A 23,480-nucleotide genomic window follows, 5' to 3' on the forward strand; every position below is an offset into this window, starting at 1 on the left:
ACCAAACGGTGGCGGGGCGGCCTCTGCAGGAGATACCGTTCCTGCACCGGTCCCACCGGCCTAAGAATCTCTATGCCTCGTTCATTACTAGGGTACCCTTGCGGGTCTGGGATGCGACCTCCCTTAGATATGACCTTACCACATTTCCTTCGCCGCTTTCGCCGCTAGTGGATAATCCTGCCTTCACCCCTGGGATGGAGAAGGGGGCCTTCACCCATTGGCGGCAGGCAGGATGCAGAGCATTATGTCACCTGTATGGCCCTGAGGGTGTTATCCCGTTCACACAATTTCGGCTGGAATTCTCACTCCCCGAAACGGAGAGACACCGTTATATGCAGGTTCGGCATTGGGCCCTCCAGCCACAGGTGAGGGATGTGGCGGATAGGAGGCTCTCACCGTGTGAGAGATGGCTGTTGACCCGCACATCGGACTCGAAGTTAATCTCGGACCTGTATAAGTTTTTGCAACTACCTTCCACACACTTCCACAATCCGGGGAGGGTTCGATGGGAACGGGAGCTTGGGAGGACACTGAGCCCCAAGGACTGGGACCACATATCTTATAGGGCGCGCCACTCAGCATATCATATGGGCCTCACTGATACTTTTACTAAAGTGTCCACTTACTGGTATTATACGCCTGAGCGGATCCATGAGTTCGACCATAGTAAGACAGACACATGCTGGCGGGGGTGCGGACAACGGGGTACACTCACGCACATTCTCTGGGACTGTCCTCTCTTAACTGGCTACTGGAAGGAAGTACTGGATGGAATCGATTCTCATTTCGGCATAGAGCTCCCGCGCTTCCCGGCATATACCCTGCTAGGACTCCCAAACGATCTAATGTATCCCCTTAAGTCCAGAAGAGGCAGGCAGATCGCCATTGCACTCGGCTCTGCCGTTCAGTATTTCTTGATATATTGGCGTACTGACACAGTACCCACGATTACGGGCTGGCTCCACAGACTTTGGCACGTGCTGGGTATGGAGAAATTGTCTTTGGTGGTGGCTGGGGATGTAACGCAATTTAATGAGCTGTGGCAACCATTCCACTCTCTGCTGCTCACAGAGTTCCGGGAGCTCACCTGCCCGAGGTACCTTCGCCTCCTGCGGCTTACGAGCCCGCTAGCGCCAGATCAGTGAGAGGGATGAGAGCCTCCTCCCCAATTATCTATAGCTATGGGAGATGGGCGGTATGCAAGGAGCGCACTGGACTGGGGGTGGGGTGGGGGGGGGGTGGGAGTTGGGTGGGGCATTGGGACGTTGGGGTGGCGGGGGACGTTGGTACCAAAATGTTGTGTCATGCCGGACTTCCGCTCCTTTTCATTTGCCTATCTTATACTGCTGTATAGGTGTCTGGATGTGTCACGCTGAATAAAATACTTTAAACATAAATCTATACCTTCCGCCCGCCATGTGTGCCTGAGCTGCATGTATCGGAAGTGCTGCGTATCGTGTTGCTTATATTCTCTATGGAGAGAATGAAAGGAGATAAAGTCTCCTTCCTCAATGAGGTCGCGCAGTTTCCAGGGTGACTCTGTAGGCCCATCCAATAAACCTATTTGTTCTAGCCCAGTAGTCAAATACTACCCAGGTCACAGGAAGCAACCAACTCGCCTCCTTCCACCCATTGAGGTAGTGCTGAAAGGGCCACCGGTGGAACTGGATTTGCTCCAGCGCATAAGTGGGGTGATCCCCTGGGGCATGGCTCCAGTCATTAAGTACGAGGACACCCAGTAGCAGGCTTGAACATCTGGGAGAGAAATACCTCCATTGTATCAATTCCTTTCTAGTGCCCTAGGAGCTATCCTGGGGCAACAGTCATTCCACAGCAACTTCCTGAGCTCCTCGTCAATCCTCATGAAAAGCTCCTCCGGGTAGCATGATATGTGTTCTGGAGGACATATAGGAATTTTGGGAGCGTGACCATCTTGAACACGGCTGCTCTTCCCAGTATTGTTAGGGGGAGTGTTAGACCTGGCACCATTGGCGTGAGTCTCCCTTCCATTTTTTCGCTGTGCCTCCTCTGTTTTTTCTGGTGATAGATGCTCTGGGCGCTGCGCCACTGCCATTCAGTGCCGCAGCGCGGATGCTCCCTGTGTAAAGATGACATATGAATTGATGTATCCCTGATTGGCTTATTTGGTCTACCTGTTAGTCCCTAGTAATGTGGCCTGTGTGTGCCCAGGGCTGGTAAACCACATGCTGCTGGTGGGCCTGCAGCGCTAGTTTGCGCCACCCACTGAAACAGCTTGTAAAGTGTGTCTCAGACCTGCCACTGCAGGGTCTGTGTGCAGTCCAGCACTGCCATCTTGGCTGTGAAGTGCACCCACTTCCCAGACCCTGAATCTTCCCTTGGCATCATGCAAGCCACCCCTATGGTAGGGTGCATTGTATGTGTAAGGTAGGACTTGCTCTGATGTGTGTAGCATGTCCTCGTAGTGAATTACACCCAATTTCGCTTTTCACTTCTGTAAGGCTACCTGTTCTCCATAGGCCAGAATGGGAGGTTTGGCCATTACATTCTATAGTCCTAACTGACCCATAGAACATGGTAGAAAAATGAACTTAATATGCCTGAGCTCAGAATATTAAAATACATCTTTTAGTGAAGTTTATTTTTATATCCTGTGTTTGAAAATACCACTTTTAGAAAGCAGGTATTTTCTTGCCTAAGCCTTCCAGTGTGCTCTGCTGTTATGTGTATTGGCTGTCTGGTTTTGGAGGGACAGGGCAGGCTGAGTCAGACCTGGGTTGAATAGAGAGATCTGCATTGGAGTATGGGGAGGGGTAGCTCCTGGACCTGAATATGGCTGTGCCTGGCAAGGTGAATGCTGGCTCCACCTCCCACTGTGCGTCTGATGGCAGACCCCCTCTTTCTGAAAGGCAGGATGCAGCCTGGTAAACCAAGTGCTCCAGGGCTGGGCAGAACTGGTTCTGGCTGGGTTCAGTGACTTGTAGCTTCTGAGAACAAAGACTTTTGGGGTATAAATATCTGTGCTGAAACCCCTACAAATGGTTTTGCCCCTGGATCTCAAGACCAACCTCTGTCCGTGGGACTGAAGGAAAACTGCAGGAGAGGACTGTCCTTGTGCTGGGTGCTGTTCCCTGGATTGGCCTGCAGTAGTTGTCATTGGACTGGAAAGAAGAGGGCTTTCTCTTTATTTGGTCTTGTGATAAGCCTATATATAAAGATAAATATTTTTTGATAACCACCTGTGTTGTGTCCCTTTGTAGTGTTCCTCACTGTATTACTGTGTATAGTCATAGATGCTTAACACACTGCCTCTGAGATTAGCCTAACTACTCGTGCTACGTTACCACAGGGTGGAGCAGGGGTTCTCAAAGGGGTGCAGCCCTTCACTCTGACTTAGAAAGAAGGGTCCCTGCTTGGACAGTGGCCATCCACTGCCAACCAGAGACCCCCATTTCTAACAGGGAGTTTCCTCCAGCGCCCTGCATCTGCCTGGAAGGTTGCCTGTATGGTAAGAAGATTCTGTTACCCAAATATTGGAAACCCTCTGAACCGCGCTGAAAGGTCTAGATGCCGGCCGGTTGGAAATATAACATATTTGTCCCCATTAATCTTATAGTCTGAGTGGGCACCATGGTTATCAAATGTCTGAAATGTCATGGGGATCGACTTCTCTGGACAAGTAAGGTACAAGAAGATATTATCTGCGTTTAAGAGATTTTCCCCACATCAATTGGTGACCCAATGGCTCAAAATCCTGAAATATTTGGATGTGCCTGATCTAGGCAAGCCAGTGGTTCCAGTACTAGAGCAAATGATAAGGGCGCTAGTCCCCCTCCGCACAGGAAAGTCTGCAGCGAGAACCCCATTCACGCAGACGTCAGCCACAGGGGCTTGATACAAGAGACTTACCCATTTCAAAAATTGGGGACCAAATGTCCGCAGGGTCTGCATCATGAAGGGCCAAGGAACAGCATCAAATGCTTTATCTGCCTCCAATAAGAGACAAGCATTTGCAATGCAATAGGTCTCGCATTTACACGAGACCTATTGCATTGCAAATGGTAAGCATCACGATAACGGGGGGCAGAAGGCATGGACAACGGGAGGGAGGGCAGGGTGGAGAAGGCACGGACAACGGGAGGGCGGGGGGGGAGAAGGCACGGACAACGGGAGGGCGGGGGGTGGGAGAAGGCACGGACAACGGGAGGGCGGGGGGGAGAAGGCACGGTCAACGGGAGGGTGGGGGGAGTAAATAAGGCACCAAAGCACGGTTTGCCTGCAGTAGGAGAACCTCATTAAAGAAAATAGTGCTCACAGTCTAAATTACACGTACCATGTAACAACCGAGGGAAAGGGGCCAGTCGCCATGGGAGCTGACAAATGAAGAGGAGGCTGTACTAAGGAGGGATTAACAAGCCAATAGACGAATCAGAAGCAGAACAGACAATGACACACGCCAATGGCAAATATGGGCGGAGAGAGGGCAGAGCTTCTATTCATCTACTCCTCTACAATAAGTCTCACAGAGCAGCGCATGCGCACTGGCTCTAGGCTCGACCTAAAAAGGGAAAAATGCGCCCACAAATCTTTCCGTGAAGCATCTAGTTCCATTACTTTCTAAGACATATTTAGTTACATCTGTTATAATCCCACATCCAATGACGTCCCTTACCAGGACATGTCAAATAAAATCTCTTAATGCCTCACATCAAAGGTTCAATCTTACCAAGGTAATAGCAATCGTATATGTTTCCATGACACATCCAAACAAGTTTCTTCACAAGAATATTCAATCGAATTTCTCTCGAAAATGCATCCATTTACATCTCTTTTCAAGCCACAATCTATTGCAACCGTGCACAAGAGGCATCAAATTCTCTCAGATATTTTTCTAACACAGAAACTGCCAGATTCCGTCCTAAGAAACAATCGATCACATACCCTCACATAGGCATTTTATTTTTAAATCGTCCTTAAATATAAACTCTTCTCAAAACAAACCCAGTGACATCTCATCTTCAAACCTGTGCCACTCATACCCTGACTAAAAATGCAAACACATTCCTTTGCAATGCACTTTTCACTCACACAACTCCCGAAAAGTAAACTATAACCATTCCCAACACCTCCAAAAGCTCAATACATATCTAGAGATGTTATTAATCAAGAGAGCTCTGCAGAACACAACCTGCTCAAGATGTATACTTTCATACCGCTTAACAAGATGCATTCAGTCACAACCATTTCTCAAACAATACAATCCCAACCTGTCCAAGACCCAGTGATAACCACTCCCAACACCTATTGTTGCATCTCTTCCCTATTCCACAATCAATCACAAAGCTTAGCCAGGAAACAGCTAACTGTAGACCGTTTAAGTACACCATCATATCCCTTCGAAACACAAATCACTGCCCCTTCTCTTACAAAATAACTCTCAATCACATTCCACATAATAAAACCAAATCAATAACTTCCTCAATACAACCAATCACCTGCCTCTCCAACACACAACTAAACGTATCTCTCCTCCAAACAATCAATGAACTCTCTCTTTAACCAACAACCGCTCCTTTCCCTAGAATACAGCCAACGGGCTCCTCCAAAACACAGAGCCCAAAACCTACACGTTTCACTTCCCTTTCTCTTTACATTATGCAACTAATAATATCCTTCTCAGGGCACAAGTCCTAAAAAAAGAAGTGGGGGGACGTTGACGTCACAACAGGAAGTGACGTCACGAAAGGTGGCTTGCACCATCAGACTCATTGCCTTCCCTCGCCCACCCCTTAGATGCGATTGCATCAGAGAAGCCAGCGCGTGAGCAGCGTTCTGAATGAGCTCCGATCTCGCCCCAGAGAGGCCAAAGCGTGAATGTGTGGCTCCATTTGCTCCAGTTATCGAGCTCCCAGTAAAATAAGTGGGGGGACGCCGTCCACCCGCGTGGTACCCCGACTCGAGCCCTGATCCTTCTCCTTCATGTAAATATTTACTTCCCTCCCCAAACCTACATCCAAGCGTATCCCTGTCCAGGAAACACCCAATTGCATCCCTCCCCATAAATACTCCTGACTAGAGGACTCTTCTAGTATGGTGCATACCCTGTAGCGTTGGCGATCTGCTCCAGTTGGTGCTGTGCATGGAGGGGCTGCCGGCCCGCTCCATCATAAGACTGGTCACTGTCCGCGGGGGGTCTGTAAGGCACTGTCCCAAACGGCTGGGGCTCCTGGAAATGAAGACAGTACTATTTTTAAAGAGGCAGGCAGGGGCATGTTGCAGGAGCCTTAATACAACATAATATAGCGAATGAGTATACTCAGGCAGCAGATCCATCCCCCACGGTTACCCAGATTTACTAAATGCGCTGAGTTAAATAAAAAGGTCTGGTCAATGTGGAGCAGCTGATGTTTTTCAGTCAGGTGAATATGTATGTCTGCATAATCTCATTTTTAATAGGTCATATATTAAATTAAGTGAATACTATTGATTCTAAAAGGATACCAAAAAACATTTCGGTATCTGGGCCCTGTGGGGCTGCTCGGGACTGTAGCTCGTTTGTCTAAGATTCAGTGGGGGTGAGGTCAAAGGAACCCTGCTTTCACCATAGATCTCTCCCTTCTCTCTGGAGACCACATGATTAATGTTTAACTGGAAAGTGTGATCAGAATTAATGTATACCTGGAGGTAGAGAGAAACTGCACGGTGCATGAAAACTGTAAATGAAAATATATTCTTCTAAACAACTTAGTATCATCATAACAAACCAACATATGTGTGTGTTCATTTGTGACTTTTCCATACAGATATCGAAATTTAACATTTTAACCCTCTCAAAAGCGTTTTGTTATTCTGATTCCCACAAAAGGTTGGTCTTTCCTCCGTAAAATACATAAATCCTCAGTCCAGTCCGCAAAAATTAGTATTCTATCAATCTCATAATAGACCTGAGCTGGTCTTTATTCTCTGGAATTGCTCCATTGACTATTTGTTTGCAAAGTCATCCTTTTTTGCTGACTGGTACTGGTGGTAACAGACCCTGACTGTCCCTGGGCTCAGCCTAACCAGGCCCAGGGCCAGTGCTATGCTGAAAAGACACATAGAATAAAGTGAAAACACCTACACACACTAGGGTACACTATGGGTTACGGTACCCCGATGATTGGCAGGACCTCCCCTATAAGGCCCTTGCACGTAATAGGGCAAGGGGATTACAGCTACCTTAAGTATATAATAGGGCATGGCAGTTTAGAGTCCAGCAGCCCTTTCTGCACTTGCATGTGTGCACTGCTGAGAGCCTGAGGTCATTTTAAAAGGAGCCCTGTGTTGCAGAACTGTTTTTAAATGTAAATTGTGCCACACTCGACTTTGGTGTTAAGGGGCTCTTAAAATTTGATAAACTCAATTTTTGGGCATATTAGTGATGCCCAGAGTCTCCCCCGGGTGTCCCAGGGGTGGGGTTGGGGTCACATATTTATAAGGAGAACCCTTATAAAAGATGGTTTATATGCCCTGGGGATAGAGAAATTGCACATTTCACTCCACTCATTGTGGTAAAGAGCTTCCCTAAATCGACTTTTGTGCTAGGAGCACTGTGGAGTGAGGATCTGCATTATATTTGTATTTTTAGGACCCCTAATGTCTCCCCTAGGTGTCCCAGGGGTGGGGTGTCATGTAGCTATAAGCAGGATTCCTATAAAAGTAGTTTTATATGCTCTGGTGTTGGAGGAGTTGGAAATTTCGGGGCATATGTACAAGGAAGTGACGGAGCGTGGTGATAGCCTTCTTGCCTTAACTCCGCGCTCCGCCTCTTCTGAAACGCAGGGCTGCACCGCATTTACAACAATATGGTGCAGCCCTGCGTTTTCCCCCGCACTGGTGCTAAATGTAGCTGCCTACCGCCAATGCAGACTTTAACAATTCCACTATGCTTGAAATACTTGACTCTACAGCTCCCCTCCAAAAAAAAAAACTTTTTCACCAAAATCTCCAAACCATGGTTCAATGAGAACCTGAACTCTGATCGGCACAAGCTAATATCAGCTGAACGAATATGGAAATAGGAACCCTCCATTAAACACCTAAATCACCTTAGTGCGCTGAAGAATACATACAACAGGAAAATCTTAAAGGCTAAGGCGGACTTCTTTAGAACCCAGCTGAACCAAGCCATTAATTGTTCCCAAAAATTATTTGAAATAGTCAAACAACAATCGTGCAACACTCCTAACACTACGGATCTAAGCGAATCGGCTACCCCTAATTGCGACGAGCTTGCCAATTTCTTCCTAGAAAAGACAAAAACCATTGAATACGACATTCAATCTAAGAATGCCCTTCCACAAGCTACTGCTCATGAGTCTACATTTTACTCACAGATCAAGAACCAATTTAGTATACCGATGGAAATTCCAAAAATCAATGCCTCTTGGCACACCTTCACGCCCATCCCTGAATACGAAATCTATAACACTCTTCTAGCAATTAACCCCTCCAATCACTTCACTGATCCCTTACCTCCTTCATTATTCAAAATGATAAAAACTTCTATACTACCCTTATGGTCAAAGATTTTAAACGCCTCTCTTAGACAAGGCACCATACCTGACTGTCTCAAAGTAGGGCAGGTAACACCCATACTAAAGAAAGTCAACTCCCTCTCCCCAGATCTCAACAACTACCGTCCTATATCCAACATCCCCACTCTGGCAAAACTGCTGGAAAAATCTGTACAAATTCAATTATGCAAACACTTTGAGAACTACAACCTCCTAGACTAACACCAATCTGGCTTCCGTTAAGGTCACAGCACTGAATCAGCACTCACCTACATAATGGACGACATATTAACCCCTTCTATGCTCATGGCGGAATGGTTCCGTCATGAGCACAAGTTCTAGTGTGCTCATGACGGAACTATTCCGTCATGAGCAGATGCTCAGGAAATCCCTCTGCTGCAGACAGCAGAGGGATTTCCCTTCTTTTTTTGCCTTGGGAGGTGGGGAAGAGCTTCCCCAACCTCCCCAGGCCTATTTATGTATTTCATTGAAATGACGATCGCGCGCATGGCGCTCTATCGTCATTTCAATGAAATCAAAACTGAAACTGAAACTTAGTTTCAGTTTCTCAGTTTCGGTGCTTGTGGAGCTATCTCAGCCCCCCCGAGCACAGAAAAAGATGGGGGAGGTATCGTTGGAAAGGGGAGAATCCCCCCTTTCCAATGGTACCCTTCCCTAGTGGATCCCTGTTTGGGGATCACCCCAGGAGGGTGATCCCCAAGCAGGGATCCACCCACTAGCACCAGGGAGGGGGGATCAGCCCCTTGGGCAAGGGCCTGTGCGCCCCCATTTTCTTTTGGGCATAACAGTCTTTCTGCCCCCCCTGAGGGACAGATGGGGGCAGTAGCCCCCAATCTGTACCCCCGGGGGAAAGCCCACTAGACAACAGGGATTTTTTTTTTATTGACGTTGGAGTGGGGGCTGCCGAAAAAGGCCTTAGTAATGTCCAACCCCCCACCCCCACATAAATGTCAGTCTTTCTGCCCCTCCTGGGGGGGTGGGGGGGCAGAAAGCCCACTAAAAACCAGGGATCTTTTTTTTATTGACGTCGGGGTGCGGGCTGCCCCCCAGAGAAAGGTCAGTCTTTCTGTCCCCCAGGGGTCAGACGGGGCAGTAGCCCCCATTCTGCCCCCCGCGGGGGCAGAAAGCCGACTAGACACCACGGATTTCTTATTGTTTTATAATGTAGGTGTGGGGGCTGCCCAGAATGGGCATGATAATGCCCCCACCCCAAAAACAATTACCAGAGTCTTTCTGCCCTTCCCCGGAGGCATATTGGGGCAACAGCCCCTTATCTGCCCCCCTTAACCCATCCACGCGAGTGAGGTATCATTTTTATAGGGAGACCTGGGTGAAGGCTGGGTGGGAGGAAATTTGTGGATCCACGCAGATTCCAGAACTTTGCCACACAGATATTTGAGAAAAAAGTGTTTTTCAGCGAAATTTGAGGTTTACAGGGGACTCTGGGTAGGAAAATGTTGGGGGACCCATGCAAGCTATACCTCGCTGAACTCCCCCGGGTGTCTAGTTTCCAGAAATGTGTGGGTTTGGTAGGTTTCCCTAGATGGCTGCCGAGCCCTGGCCCAAAAACTCATGGGACCCCCCTTGCAAAACCAGGTTGGTTTGTTATAGGTAATTTTAATGTCGCCTCAATAGGTTTTGGACCCTTGCCTGTCGCTGGTACTTGACCCACTACGCAAGGAAGGTACCATTTTTCTCGAAACACTTAGGGGAATGTGGAGTGGGTGCAATGTTGTGGATCCACACAGATTCCAGAACTTTCCACCACAGAAATGTGAGGAAAATTTGTTTTTTTTTTACATGTTTTAGGTTTGTAAGGGATTCTGGGTAACAGAACCTAGTGAGAGGCAGTCAAGTCACCCCATCCTGGATTCCCCTGGGTGTCTAGCTTTCAAAAATGTATAGGTTTGCTAAGTTTCCCTAGGTGCCGGCAGAGCTAGGGTTAAAAAACTATAGCTAGGTATTTTGCAAAAAAAAGGTTAATTTTTCACTGGGAAAATGTGGTGTGTCCACGTTGCGTTTTGTGCCGTTTCCTGTCGCAGGCACTAGGCCTACCCACACAAGTGAGGTACCATTTGTTTCGGAAGACTTTGAGGAATGCGGGGGTTGGTGGAAGTTTGTGGATCCACACAGATTCCAGAACTTTCCACCACAGAAATGTGAGGAAAATGTGTTTTTGTTTTTACAATTTTTTTAGGTTTGCAATGGATTGTGGGTAACAGAACCTGGTGAGAGCCAGTCCAGTCATCCCATCCTGGATTGCCCTGGGTGTCTAGTTTTAAAAAATGTATAGGTTTTCTAGGTTTCTCTAGGTGCCGGCAAAGCTAGGGTTAAAAAACTACAGCTAGGCACTTTGCAAAAAAAGGTAATTTTTCATTGTGAAAATGTGGTGTGTCCACGTTGTGTTTTGTGCCGTTTCCTGTCGTGGGCACTAGGCCTACCCACACAAGTGAGGTACCATTTTTATCGGGAGACTTAGGGTAACACAGAATTGTACAGCAACTGTTATTACCTATTGACTTTCCATGCATTTCTGCCTTCCAAATGAAAGACAATGTGCAAAAAATAAGTCAGTTTGAAAAATGACCTATAATTCTCATGCTAGTATGGGTATTCCCAATTTCGGAAATGTCCAAATAGCTACTGTTTCTAAAGTATATTTTGTTCCCATTTCAGAAATACATAGGTGCCTTTCATACCGATTTTTTCATGTATACATTTTGCCAGAATAATTGCTATATACCCGGTACATCATAAAAAACCATTGCAAGTCGCTGCTCAGTTATTGCCTTTGGGTTCGTCGGGTTCTTGGTGAACCTACAAGTCCTATATATCCCCACAACCAGAAAGGTCGAGCAGATGTAACGGTATATTGCTTTGAAACAGATGTCACAATTAGAAGAAGTTACAGGTGAAAACGTTGACACAAATTGCTGTTTTTTTCAATTAATTTTCAATTTTTCCTATATTTAACAGTTAGTTTCTATAAAGAAACCTTGAAGGATCTACACAAATGACCCCTTGCTGAATTCAAAATATTGTCTACTTTTCTAAAATGTATTGCTTTCCAGGATCCATTATTGCTTTCCTATCCATTTGTACCATTAACTGGATAGAGGTTGTAAGCACAAAAAATAGCAAAAATGGGCTATGTCCCAGAAAAATGCCAAAACTGTGTAAAATATTTTGGTTTTCTGACAAAAGTCTGCTTGTCCCTGAAAGCTGGGAAGATGGTGATTTCAGCACCACAACCCCTTTTTTGATACCATTTGCAGGGGAAAAAACAGACGCTTTCATCTGGAGCCCTTTTTTACAATGTTTCCCAAAAAAAAAATATGTAGCTGTATTTTGGCTAATTTCTGGGTCCCCTCCAGGGGAATCCACAAACCCTGAAAACCTTTCGAATCCACATAATGTTGGAAAAAAAGGACGCAAAGGGGTTAAAAGTGTTAGACCACAACGAATCACCTCTTTTGATACTTCTTGATTTATCCTCTGCTTTCGGCACGGTTAAGCATGACAACTTACTGTCCCTACTGGAACGAAGGATGGGCCTATATGGCCCGTGCTACAATGGTTTACCTCCTTCCCAAACGACAGAACCCAAAGAATCAAGATGAAGCAATCACTTTCTCAACCCTCCATGGTACCCCTCCAAGGGGCTCCACAGGGCTCAGCACTATCACCCATTCTTTTTAATCTAATCATGGAACCCCTGGCAAACGCGCTGAACTCTGCGAACATTCGATATCACCTGTATGCAGATGACACACAACTGTATATGAAATTCTCCTCCCCAGAAGACTTCATCTCCCTCAACGCTATTCTACATAATACTCAAAGTTGGCTCACTAGCAACCACCTCATGCTTAACACCAAAAAATCGGAATTCCTCCTCATCTTTCCGCTCCAATCACACACCCAAGATAGACCTGTGGCTGAAGCATCTAACATCCTTTGACTGTGCTCCCCACAACATCGACTCTGCGAAATCCTTGGGCATAACCTTAGACAAACACTTAAATATTCAGACGTATATCAGTAATGCCACCAAGGGAGCTAATCAGATAAGTATCCTAAGGAAACTTAAATCCTTCCTCCCACAGGCCGACTTAAAAATGGCGGTACAAGCCCTAGTGTTACCAAGATTGGATTATAGAAGCACCACTCTTTTCGGACTTCCCAAATACAAGCTGGCCCCGCTGAGGGCATCTCTTAACGCTGCGTCCAGGCTGGTCTCTTGAACAAAAAGAAATAACCACATTTCTGGGACCTTGAAAGATCTGAACTGGCTACCCTACGAGGCAAGAATACATCTAGAGATCGCCTGCATGACCCATAAAGCCCTGTGTAGCAAAACCCCCAGTTACTTAGCACAAAAGCTAGAGCGGTCGGGAGGTTGCAGACATTCGCGAAGAGCGAGTTCACTACTACTGAAACCACAATCCTTCCACAAAAAGAGAACGGGTTGCAGAGCATTCTCGGGGATCGCTCCGAAGATTTGGAACTCCTTACCTGCAGATGTACGCAAGTAAAAATGCTTTTAATGAACAAATGCACATTCTAAGACTTTAATTCATACGTGACTGTTAGCCACATATGTTATCCTATATACCACTGTCTACCTCTTTTGTGTTGACTGTTGAATATTGAATGTATGTATATTACCCCAATCATCTAATGTTTCCAAACGGTGTAATGTAATGGGCTCTGATACCCTCTAGGGTCATGTTCGCGCTATATAAAACTTTATAAATAAATAAATGCAGGCACCCTTGTACTTTAGTGTAAGGGTGCTTACGTTGTGGGGGATGATTGTTTATGTACAGGAAGCAATCTTAAATGGCAATTTCTAACTTCTATGTGTGCTGCTTTGTGCAGCACACAGAAGTTGCAACTCATTATTCTTAAAATTAATGTTTATGCCCAATGAAAGGACACCTTCCTGCACATAAACAATCATGCATGGCGTTTTGTGTGAAAGGGGGCCTTATTTACAAGGCAGCTTTCAGCCACGTTAAGTGGCTTAATGCTACCTTGCAAATAAGGCAAAGCCCCCAGCACCACCACATCAAAAAAATGATGTTATGGTGGCTATAGGGGCTTGTAAATATTCCTCTTAATTTCCTCCTTTGTGGATCCCCAGCCACAAAGGTCAACATGGCAATAGTTTATGAATCCATAACTACTGCAAGGGACAACCGAAAAATATTATTCAAGGACTTAGGAGAATGGTATTGAAAAATCCAACAATATGCTGTTGTTGAATTCATCCTAAAAGGTAAGGAAAAGAAGTTATAAGACTTTCCTCTCAGTAAACCAAAATTCGGCCTCCCGGTGGTCAGCTCTGGTTGGTCAGAGTTAAGTGGATTAGCCAGGCTGCTTTGATGAAGTGATAGGTGGCACCAAGGGAGAAAAGGCTATCTCTTGTAAGAGGACCCTGCTCCACAGAAATGCCAGATCAGTGGGAAGGGGGCGTACAGCATCAGCTTCAAAGGTAGCAGGGGACAGGCAGAGACAGCCAGGTACATCTACCCCTTTCCACTCTGAACCCAGCCAGATGGTAGGCTTAAGGAAGGAATTTGCAGATGTAGGAAGGAGGGGAGCTATGGAAATGAGCCATCCTGGAGGTTGGTTTAGCTAGCTCTTGCCTCTCTGCTGAGACTTCAGCCATATTGAAATTTGGAGAATGGTGCTTTCTGGGAGACCATTGTTCCACACTTTGGAGGAAATGATAATGCTTTGGGGTGTTGGCCTGCACCTCATTGGACATGAGTTCCCTCCTGCTTGACCCCAGAGAACACTGAATAAGTATCTGAGAGGGGCAGAGCCTCTCAGCTATGCTGTTTGAAACTGAGAGAAGAAGGAGCGCCAAGCTGGAAACTTAATTTGCACCATCAGGCCCTGCATTCTGACTGACTGCACACACACAAGGAGATGATGGACGGCGCACTGAAACTTTTCAGACACTCACCCCCAGTCACAGATCTGGGTTGAATCCATCATGGTTCTTTAGCTCACTTCCCCACCCCAGTTCAAACTCAGCCATTTGCAAATCAGTCTTGGCCCTGTTCCTCATGGGAACAGTCCAGTCCAGGATGCTAAGGTACGGGGTCTGCCACTAATCCCAGAGATCTTTGATATATAATCATCTAGCTTCAGTAGAAGGGACGGGGTTTAGGATATTCTGTCTTATAACATTACAGGGCTTTTTATGATATATGGTTTATTGGCCATGCTAACAGTATTTTTAGTATGCATTTACTTTCTAATGGTGGCAGAAATACTGCATTTTAGGACACAATACTCTGAATAAATATTCTAAATTTCCTTCTTTTCTCTTGTTTATTTTGCTGTGGACGAGTACGAATGATAGAGTAAATGGGTGGTTCCTCTTACCGCGATCACTGAGAAGGTCGAGGGTGTTGTGTTCTGGGAGGCGAATTCACTTGTTCCTCTGGTAAGGTTAGGAAAGCAAGTGAGGCACTATAGCTAGTTGGATTCGGGTTCATGGGTACTGAGGTGGTATGGTGGCTCAGTCCCTACACGCCGATGTTCTATGATCCCAAGCATAGTTTTGTTTCTGAGCAGAAACCCTGCAACACTAAAAGCTATTTTCTTTTTGGAAGATTCTGGATGTCCTATGAGGGAAACTACAGTACAGATTACAACATTAATTCTGCTATCTTGGGTTTGGGACCAGTTAGAAAATTATTCAACCTCTATTTTCAAAATGTATCAAAAATCCAATTTTCTAGTAAAGTTAAATGTTTAATAAATATTTAGGAAAAGTAAATTTTTTAATAAAGTTACCTTTTCGCTACTTAAAGCTCTTTGAGGGTAATTTGTTTTAACTTACTAGCGGCTACCCAGCCAGTGATTGACCTTAACAAAGTGTGAAACAAAGGCCTGGATGTAGTGGTTTGTTTTTCTGTGCCTTGCAAGAAGACCGGTTAGGGTGGACACAGGAACTGTATTAACTTGTAAAGGGTCTGCCCTTTCACAAGTAAATGTAAGGTGAGACCTGGGGAAGGTGGACTTTGTTCCCTCAGGCAGGCTGGCTCCAAACCCAGTTGGGGAGGTGTGGAGGGAATTACCCCCAGAACCAGTTTGAGTGAGCACAAAAGAAGGGGCTACACATTTACCCGGGTACACCTCTGGCAGGCACACAGGCACTACAAATGGGAGAAAGGGTTTCCCCTTCTTGGAATTTAGGAGTAAGTTGCATTGGGGGATTGTTTGCAGTAGGGTAAACAGGAACTGTTGAAAAGGGTAGCCCCCCACCCCCAGAAATAGAACACCATCATTGATTAGAAAGGAGCCAGGAATACTCCTGCCCACTAGCTAGTGCCAACCATATATGTGGTACCCCAAAGGACCCTCCTCAGAACTCTCTCTGGACCCGAACAGAGGAGGCCTGTACCTCCTGCTTGAATCCTGTGAGGAGGCCTGAAGGACTGGATCTGCTCTCACTTGTACCCAGGACAAAGAAGTGGAATGCAAAGGTCAATTGGCTGACCTCCTCTGTATCTACAGAAACACAGCATGCTGCAAGAGGCCTTTTTCCTGATTTACTCACCTGACCAGTTGCAACCGGACTTCGACTGAACACTCCTGGTGGAGTCTGGTTGAGTAAGTGCTTAGCCGTATATGCTGTCCCTGAGGTCCTGGGACCCTTGGCTGTGTCTAACTTGACTTCTACTCCAATCTCTGAAAAGTTATGGGACTTTGAAAAACTGTGACTTCTAGCGACTGAGGACTGGGACCAACTACCTGAGCCCATCCAGACAAGACGAGTCTTCGCTGGGATAAAGAAACAGTGTTCTCCTGCTTGGAGCTTCTCTGCAGCAGCAAACCAGGCCCTCAGCAACAAGGTATCCGGCCTTGTGGAACTCATCATCAGCTGCAGTCTTCATTCTTGCCCCGCAGGAGGATTCTGAGCTCTGAAAGAGTCCAAGTCCTAAAGTAAAATCTTTGACCAGGACGAACCTGTTTAAAAGTACCAGAGCCAAGCTCCATCGTGGTTGGACAGTAATCACACCTAGGTCCCAGTTACTCACAAACAGTGATTTCTGATTGGCAGTTTACGTTTTCTTGATGCTTTTCTTAGAAATTTTTAACATTTCATATCTCTGATTCCCCTTATTAGATTTTTGTAATTTTATTTATTACATTTTCTTTAACTTTTATAAATTGGAGTGGGATTTTAATGTGTTGTCTCTAACTTTTTTATTGTTTTGGTACTTCTAAATTATTGACACATTTTCTGTAAGTTAAGCCAGTCTGTTGTGTGCCATGGTCACCAGGGGTTGAGCTCTGGTTTAAATTGCTACAACCTTTGCCAGCACCTAACAGGTTAGTGCCTTTATTACTTGTGGTGGGCTAGCATCCCTCTCAGTGCATAAGTCTTGTTCTCAAAATACTTAAAAAGTAATATGCCATCAATACCGCCACCCTTTTCACAAACTAGCTTCACCTTCCAAAAATATATTTCTAAGATCATCCTCTTAAACACATGTATTCAACAACTTTCAATGCAAATGAAAACATTAAAATAATTTTTAGGCAACTATGTTACGTCCTTTCTTTAGGTTTAAATATTTTTATTGGTTTCAATAATTAAGTGAACAATACACAAAAAAAACTCACCTAAATCCACCGGCCAGTGAGGAACTGCAGTTAAGGAGGAGAGGAACTAGAAAGGGATAGGCAAAGAGTAAAGGATACTTAGGGTAAGGGGAGGATAGATTATCTATTTAGTTGTGATGTGGACTTCAAGGGATGGACAAATTGTGCCGCCTACACATATAGTGATAATGGATGAAATGTCAGTGCCAGGGTGATTCAGTCGCTGAGTTGATCAGTGGGCATGAGGTGTAGAATGGGTAGATAGACATGGGATGTCAACTCTAGAAACTCTCGTGACAGGAACTGTAGCCAAGGTCCCCACGTCTTATCAGATTGGGGCAATTTGTGCACTATTGAAGCCATTAGCTTTTCCATACTTAGGAGATCCCAGATTTTATAACGCCAATATATGTGAGTGGGTATTTTGGTAGTACCCCAGTGGGACAGCAAACCTTGCTTGGCAGTGCATAAGGCTAGAGTGATGGCTCGCCCCGCGTTGATTTCAAGGGATATGTCAGTGCATTTGGGAGGCCCAGTAGTATGTATCTTGAGAATTTGGAAAGATGAGTTTTGTACATTTGGTAAGTGGAGTTGAGGACTCCATCCCTCCAGCAGTGTGCGTCCCCATCCCGTTTCCACTGATCTGTTCGTGCAGCAGTATAATACCAGTAATGAGCTATTTTGAGGAGCGTTTCTGTAGTAATGGACATGGAATCTTAAAGGGTGGGGATTCCAACTATCATAGGTCATCTTGGAATGACTACATGTAAGGTTTCTAAGGTGACAGTTGGAGCAGGAGACCTGGAGGGTGAGGCTGCTTTCCGTGGTTGGTGCCTAATTGGAATAAAGATCTTCTTCCACCCTGGACAGGACTTGTGGATTATTACCCGATCGTAATACTGGCGATGTGTGCCTGAGCGGAGACAGGCATCCTTTGGCACCAACCTCTCCTGAACCCATTGCACATACCGAACTTACCGTGCTGGGTAAGACTAGTTTATTGGCTTTTACAGACGATTTACCCCCACAATTCTGGCACTTCTGCGGTTTACCCCCGGACTTGTCAGTGGCTACTGTGATTTTTTTGGACTACTGTGTGTTACCTTATAATGGTAGCTGTAGCTCTTGCATGGCAGCAGGAACGGCTCTAGAATTGGAAACATGGGACCTCTGAGGTGCGTGTCCGTCACAAACAGGAGTAACTATTGTGTAGCAGTAGAAGTGGCTCGAGACTCGCAGATGTGGAATATCTGTGTCACATTTCTGTTCTATACAGGAGAAATTGTCTGCAAATAGTGGACACGAGCGACGTACATCACGCTGAGGAACCAAGCTCAATTTCTTCTAAAGAGCTTCACAAAACGATGCATTGGCAGCCATATTGAAGGACTGGGCTCTTTCCCATTGTCTATAAGGAGAATGTGCTGCATTGGCAGCGCTTTGACGAAGGTGATCATATTGTCTGGACATTTCGGTTGGTCAGTTAATACTTCTCCAGCATTGAACTCTAACATTGTGGCATTATTGGTGTTCCAAGTTCTTAAGGAAGGGTTCTACAATGATTGCCACACCTAATTGTACCTACTCACTGTAAATTGGCACCGTATGGATGTATGGTAATAGGCACACTTGGAGGCAGAGTGCCTTACATAGTGTCTTATTATACAAGTGTTGTTCCTTGTGTGGTGATTGTCACACCTGGGAATTGTGTGTCTCTTACATTGCATTGGGACCCTTGTCAACACCATGAAAGGCACAACAATATCTTTGTGCCTTCTTGGTGTGTGTCTTCCAGGCGCCTGTAGGCATACCAGATTACAGTCCTTATTCTGTGAGGCATATTTACTGTGCACAGTGTTGGACTTATACTCTGGAAATTTCCATATATTAAACTGTTGTCATCATGACCTCGACAAACATCCCTTGTCCCCCAGTTTTCTTGTCGGATAGGGGTGAGCAGACTATTCCATGGAAAAGGGTGAAGAGCCTTTTCAATTCATATTTGTTTGCTATTGGAGGGACGAAGTTCTCTGCGGCAAGGAATCAAGCTGTGTTGCTCCACTATTTGGGGGTGGAGGGTGGGAATGTTTATGACAGTTTAGAAACCATTACCGTTGGCAATGCAGAGGGAGATGCAGACGATGTATTTGATATGTCAGTCCTAATGTTGGAGAAGCCTTTTGAGGCGATGATCAATGTAGTGTTGGAGTGCTATCAGGGGCGGTGCGTCCATTAGGGCGCTGGGGCGTTGCCCCACCAGCCGCCTGCGCCCGCAGCTCCCTCGGCGTCTCTGAACTTAAGTAAACTCTCAGTTTACTTAAGTTCAGGGACGCCGAGGGAGAACTGACAATGCATGTCAGTCAGGCTCAGCATGACGTCGGACTCATTCTCGGAGGATGTGAGTGAAATGGTGCCTACCATAAAACCTGATCCGAGTGTAGTGGATGTTGGTTCTTTCAAGATGCCAGAGTATCAAATCAAATTGGATTATAGAGATGTGTTGGCAGATTCAGGTTCACCATATACAATGGTGGGTGATAAGAATTGAGACTGGGAATTTGGTGGTGAAGCGGTAAGCCTGTTTCCGTCAGATATTAACCCTGTGAGTTATGGGGGGTCCAAGATTGATTTGTAGGGTTATGGTGTTATAAGGATCTCCTTTGTGGATAAAGAAACTGTTGGTAAGGTTTATATTGCAAAACATGGGAACAATTTGTTGGAGCGGCAACACCAGCGTGACATGGGAATAACGCTTAAACCCAATGCTGCACATCTGGTTATGTCGGTGTCGCTGGAACAGGGCAATAAAGACATTGTTTTGAAGTTTCCCGAAGTGTTTAATACTAAGTTGGGCCTCCTTAAGAACTTCAAATACAAGATCATTTTGACGGAAAACGCAGTTCCATGTGTTCCTGAAGTGAGGAAGGTCCCTAATGCTTGAGCCTTTGAAACTTGAAATTGACAGATTGATGAAAGATGAGATAACTGAGGAGATTGAATCTTCTGAGTGGCTTGCTCCGGTTGTTTTGGTGCCTAAGGATGGAGGGAAACACATTTGTATGTGTGTTGATCTTCACGATCTTAACAAACATATATGGTTTGATCGCCAGCCGCTTCCAAATATTTCTGAGGCTCAGGCCATGCTTTTGGCGTGGTGGATCTTCCATCTGCCTATCATCTGGAAAAATTACACGAGGAGTCTAGGCACTTAACCTCCTTTGTAACACCTCTGGGAGCTTATCATTTCGTGAGGATGCCTTTTGGCTTGGCGTCCGCATGTTTCCAGAGGATTATGAAGAAGGTGCAGGAGGAAGTCAAAAATACACTCTTCTTCCAGGATGATATCCTGATTTACGGGAAGGATTTGAGGAACATTATGGAATCTTAATGGAAGTGTTAAGGAGGTTGGCTGGAGTGGGTTTGACGTTGAAAAAAGAAAACCGAGGACCTGACCACCTATACCTGCAAGGTGAAGTCTGTCAAGAAGTAGACCATGAGAGACTGTGTTAAAGGCGGCGCTTAGGTCAAGAATGATTAAGTCCGCTGTTTGACCATCGTCAGCAAATTGGCGTAATGAATCTGAAGCTAGGAGTAACGCTGATTCTGTGCTAAATAAGGGTCTGAAACCACACTGTGTCTCATGGAGGAGATCGTGTTCCTCTGCACACTGCCTTATTTGTTGGTTGACAAATTTCCCCGCTACTTGTGGGAAGTAAGGAAGTAGTGTGATAGGTCTTAAGTTCTCAGGCTGCAAAAGGTCTAGGGTAGGCTTTTTGAGCAGAAGAATAACCATGGCGTGCTTCCACTCTTTCGGGACTAAGCCAGAACAGAATGACAGGTTAAGCAGTTCCGTTAGTACTGAAGCAATATAGCTGGGGATTGGGTTGAAAAAAACAGCCTGGGTACGCTAAAAAAAAGTGGCCCACATTTGCATACTACCTTTCCGCAAAACACTGTTTCGGCAAAGTTTTATAAACACCTGAAAACAAGTGAGGACACTTCTGCTCAGGCCCCCTGCCCCTGCTCAGTATGCACACATTAGCCGGCCCAGCAAGAGCAAGGGAGTGACACCTCTGCCCGTTGATAAAAGGGAGGTAATGGACGCCCATCTGCCTCCAGAAAGGACACTCAGGGCCCCACTGGGCCGCTGGTGACATCTAAACACACCAGACACAGCCCAAATCGCCCCCCATCTCCCTCAGGCTGCCAAAAAAGCAACCCATAGCTGGAACTTCGTTACCAGCCCCATGGCCATTGCCCGACCTGCCCGCCTTACCAATTCGACCCTGCATCTGAACTGCTCACCAAGGCAACGTTCTGGAGAACCTGAGAATAAGTTACATCCTTTCTTTAGATTGGAAAAACATGGACTTGTATTCATTTTCAGACACATTCGATGTGCTTTCACTAATTAAGACACGTTTATCGGTTTTTCAAGAGATTAGATGTACTTATATTATTTTTCTAGCAATTTTGCGTACTAGTATTCCTTTTAAGATTAAGTGGAAGCACCCTTGTGCTATTCATCAGTGAAATTTTTAGCACTGGCGTTCCTCTTCGGTACAATGTTAACTTCATCACTATTCGGTGTGTGTAGTAAGCGCTATAAAAACTTTCATTTAAGAGGATGCGTGGAAGGAGTGGTCACGAACTTACAACCCAATTTGGAAAGCTGTTACGTATTATCCAAAACATGTCTGCAGATAGAGACAGAGGGGCTCCCACCTGCATTCCTTCCACTCGGGGAATACCCAACAAAGCCCTACGTCCGACCACATCTCGTCCACAACAGCCCAATGCAGCTGAAGACCAACTCAGCATCAGAAAACTGTGCAAGAAGGCATTCTGAACCCACCAATCAACGCCGAGCTGGAGGAGACGCCTCTTCTATGACTGGTTGAAGTGGCGGTGTAGGCGTGGCCAGTTAGCCGGGGCGCGAGCGCATGGCCCGGAACCTTCGTCCTTCACTGAGAGAGATCGCGGAAGAGCAGCAGCGGGTAAGAGACTTGCAGGGTCGGATGGGGTGCGCAGCGCGTGACGGTTCAAACGTACCTTTGCACAGGCTCCGCCCACTGTAGGCGGTGTGCGCGCATGCGCGAGCCTCGTGGTCCTCCTATCAAAGTGCTGTTTGGTGCTCAGCTCGGAAAAGGCTAGAGGGTTGCGCGATCTCCCCGAGAGGGCACAGGATGTAGTGCCTCACTTGGTAGCACCGTTGGGGGACAAATGGTAATTACGGGGGCACAAGTCCTATAAAAAGAAGTGAGGGGGGAACTTGCCAACTTAGACAATATGCAAGTGACATCATGACGTCCTGGCATAGCACATGACGCCACGACGCGTGACATTCCACGTGGCATCACAGTAAGTGACCTCACTGGAAGTATCAAAACAAGAAGTGACATCAGATACCAAGATCTCACACGTATGTTTATCAGGTGTATAATGAGTAAATTTAAGTGCATTATGAAATTTAACATGAGATTTGGAGTTGGGGTTGTGCCAGAAAAGTTGCGCAATCCTGACGCAAAAACTGGGCCTCAACTAATACATTTTTTTAACAATGCCACAAAGAAATTGGCAACAAGGAAAAGCATGGTGGTAGATCTGTTCTGCTTAATTGGTTAGAAAGTCTGCATTTTTTAATATTTTATGGGGTTAAGGCATCTTCTGCAGAGGTGCCCTGTAAATATCAGGGAATAATAATGCTGAGATAACTCTGGAGGTTAACGCATTTGTTGGAGAGATCTGTGTTTTGTGTAGTCCCAAATTTGAATCAAAGTATAGAAGATTAAGTTGTCTCCTGCATAACATAATCATCCACTGTTCTTGGTGGGAGGGGGGGTCAGAGGGGGGACGGGCGTTTGGGGATTGTTGAACCCTATTTTGTTGCTACCTTCGGGTTTGTTATTCATGATACCGCAACACGCATTGGGGGCATCTTATACAAAGTTGTGAGCATAATCACTTAATTATGCAATAGTGCTCTGATATGTGTATGATATAACATTTGGCAACTGAAAATGCAATAAAATATGTTTTCAAAAAAGTTGTCTCCTGCAAAGCACATGTAAAATGCAGATCACAGATTTGTATTTTATGTAGATAGGTAAGTGGATTACTGCTTTGAACACAGATCTTTTTGTTACTTACAATTCACAAATTGTAATCCTTCTAGTAGACCACAGCGAGCTATGAAGGGCATTTGACTCCTACATCTTGTAACCCGGACTGTCTCATGTAACACATCTTGTACATTGATTTGCACACTTGCGTGATTTATTTTGAATGGATAAAGCG

General features: G+C 45.7%; 1 protein-coding gene across 3 annotated transcripts in view; it reads left to right on the forward strand.

Moving 5' to 3' along the window:
* OPLAH (5-oxoprolinase, ATP-hydrolysing) overlaps positions 1 to 23,480 on the forward strand; it is a 443,349-nt gene that overhangs the window by 24,903 nt on the left and 394,966 nt on the right. The window contains exon 1 of one of the 3 annotated variants that reach the window (XM_085604550.1): positions 22,052 to 22,180. The exons of 1 other annotated variant lie outside the window; for it this stretch is intronic. The gene's annotated coding sequence lies outside the window, so the exon portion shown is untranslated. Of the gene's footprint in view, positions 1 to 22,051; positions 22,181 to 22,293; positions 22,410 to 23,480 lie in introns of those variants that run through there. One more of the 3 variants, XM_085604552.1, reaches the window with a different exon arrangement.

This window comes from Triturus cristatus, chromosome 5_1 (assembly GCF_964204655.1).
Source record: "Triturus cristatus chromosome 5_1, aTriCri1.1, whole genome shotgun sequence".
Lineage (NCBI taxonomy): Eukaryota > Metazoa > Chordata > Amphibia > Caudata > Salamandridae > Triturus > Triturus cristatus.